Source organism: Vigna unguiculata, unplaced genomic scaffold (assembly GCF_037176805.1).
Source record: "Vigna unguiculata cultivar grain cowpea cultivar isolate G323 ecotype 2 unplaced genomic scaffold, ASM3717680v1 ptg000028l, whole genome shotgun sequence".
In the NCBI taxonomy this organism is placed as follows: Eukaryota; Viridiplantae; Streptophyta; class Magnoliopsida; order Fabales; family Fabaceae; genus Vigna; species Vigna unguiculata.
The window spans coordinates 147,501-150,000 of NW_028196672.1; positions in this window are offsets into that span (position 1 = coordinate 147,501).

A 2,500-nucleotide genomic window follows, 5' to 3' on the forward strand; every position below is an offset into this window, starting at 1 on the left:
GGAATGGCCTCCAAATGTCCCCAAATGAATACCATGAAATTCTTGGTGCACGAAAGTTTTGAGTTCGGAGGGTTTTGCACATGGCCAAGTTGGTCGGTGCACCGCGGCATAGCTAGATGGCTTGTGTGGAGTTTTGTGAAAAAATGAAATTCGTGGTTTTTGAGATGTGAGGGTTGGAATGGCCTCCAAATGTCCCCAAATGAATACCATGAAATTCTTGGTGCACGAAAGTTTTGAGTTTGGAGGGTTTTGCACATGGCCAAGTTGGTCGGTGCACCGCGGCATAGCTAGATGGCTTGTGTGGAGTTTTGTGAAAAAATGAAATTCGTGGTTTTTGAGATGTGAGGGTTGGAATGGCCTCCAAATGTCCCCAAATGAATACCATGAAATTCTTGGTGCACGAAAGTTTTGAGTTCGGAGGGTTTTGCACATGGCCAAGTTGGTCGGTGCACCGCGGCATAGCTAGATGGCTTGTGTGGAGTTTTGTGAAAAAATGAAATTCGTGGTTTTTGAGATGTGAGGGTTGGAATGGCCTCCAAATGTCCCCAAATGAATACCATGAAATTCTTGGTGCACGAAAGTTTTGAGTTCGGAGGGTTTTGCACATGGCCAAGGTTGGCGGTGCACCGCGGCATAGCTAAATGGCTTGGTGGGGAGTTTTGTGAAAAAATGAAATTCGTGGTTTTTGAGATGTGAGGGTTGGAATGGCCTCCAAATGCCCCCAAATGAATACCATGAAATTCTTGGTGCACGAAAGTTTTGAGTTCGGAGGGTTTTGCACATGGCCAAGGTTGGCGGTGCACCACGGCATAGCTAGATGGCTTGGTGGGGAGATTTGTGAAAAAATGAAATTCGTGGTTTTTGAGATGTGAGGGTTGGAAAGGCCTCCAAATGCCCCCAAATGAGTACTGTAAAAGCGTTGGTGCACAAAAGTTTTGAATTGGATGCATTTTGCACTTGGCCAAGTTGGTCGGTGCACCGCGACTAGATAGGTTGGTGCCAAAATTTGTCAAATTTAAGACCTTGGCCAAACTGAATGAAATTTTGTGGGGAGGTTCCTGATATTGTTTAGTGGTGGACTGGAAAAAATGAGGTCGAAATTCGAAGTCTACATGTGCTTTTCTATTTTTCCCGATTTTACACATACCCGGTAAGTAAAAAAAATAAAAAAAATAGTTCCCCTTCGAGAAAAATTATGAAATTTGGTGAGCAAGGAGATACCATTATTCTACGAATTACTGCAAAAAATCGCATCAAAATTCGAAGTATAGCCCGAGATATGGACTTATGTCTGCTCAAAAAAAGTGTATCTACTTGTACAATTTTGCCTTTTGCATATTAACCTCTTATAGGGGGGGAGTGCTCCTTGAGCCGGCCAGCTCCACACTGGCAGGTTTTAAAGGGAGCTTGATGAGGCCTCCCCCCTCACGTGGTGCGTGCGTTAGCATGTTTATCATGGCACAACTAGCCTCTTCATAGTTGTTGAGCTTTATTAATACCAACACACGGTCGTCACTGATCGTTGGTTAGCTCGGCAGCTAGTCCCTCGGATATTGTGGAAAGTTATTTTCATGCCTAGCGATGCTTGACCCTGCGTCACTTGATGTTTCCATTTGCTTGCTTGCCCATGGTAGGTGGGGGGTGGACCGTCTTGTGGTGTGGTGTCTTGCGAACGTGAGGGTGTGTGAGTTGTAATCGAGATGCACTTGCTGGCTGGCTCCATGCCTTGCGTATCGAACGGTCAAGCATGCATCTCTTCCATTTTCACCCGTTGCCTTGGGTGATATTGGTTGATCAGTCCCTGTGTTGCCTACCCACTAGACGGTACTTCTGTGGTTGCTTCGAATTCTATCTTTCCATCACGAAGAGGTGTTGGAGGATCCTAATGTCACGCACGTGTTCCATCTAGTGAAACATCTCAGTGATGCACGTGTTGTGGCTAGTTCTTTTGGATGCGGTGCATTATATGAACTCGGGTTTACTTTAGCGACCCAGTCAACATAATTCGGTTGTGTCCCTTGATTGAGACGTTGTCCTTGAACTTGTTGTGAACAATATCGTTCTTCCACAACCCGTCGTCTTGAGTGCGATGGAAGGCAAATAAGATGTGCTTTGGCATGTCATGCACGTACTCGATTGCGGGAAGTGTGAGAAAGTGTTGTTGACAACCCGTGGGAAATGGAATGTGGCAAATCGTGATGAGCTCTTCGTGGATCTGCGAAGAAGACGACCTTTGGGCCTGTTGGAAACGAGGGAGGCGATGTTGAACTGCGAAGAAGATGGACTTTTGGGTTGTTTGAATCAATGGGAGGCCACGCGAGAACTCCGAATACTATGGACTCTTGGGTTGTTGGAAGCAACGGGAGGCCCCGCTAGAACTCCGAATACTACGGACTCTTGGGTTGTTGGAAGCAAGGGGAGGCCCCGCTAGAACTCCGAATACTATGGACTCTTGGGTTGTTGGAAGCAAGGGGAGGTCCCGCTAGAACTCCGAATACTA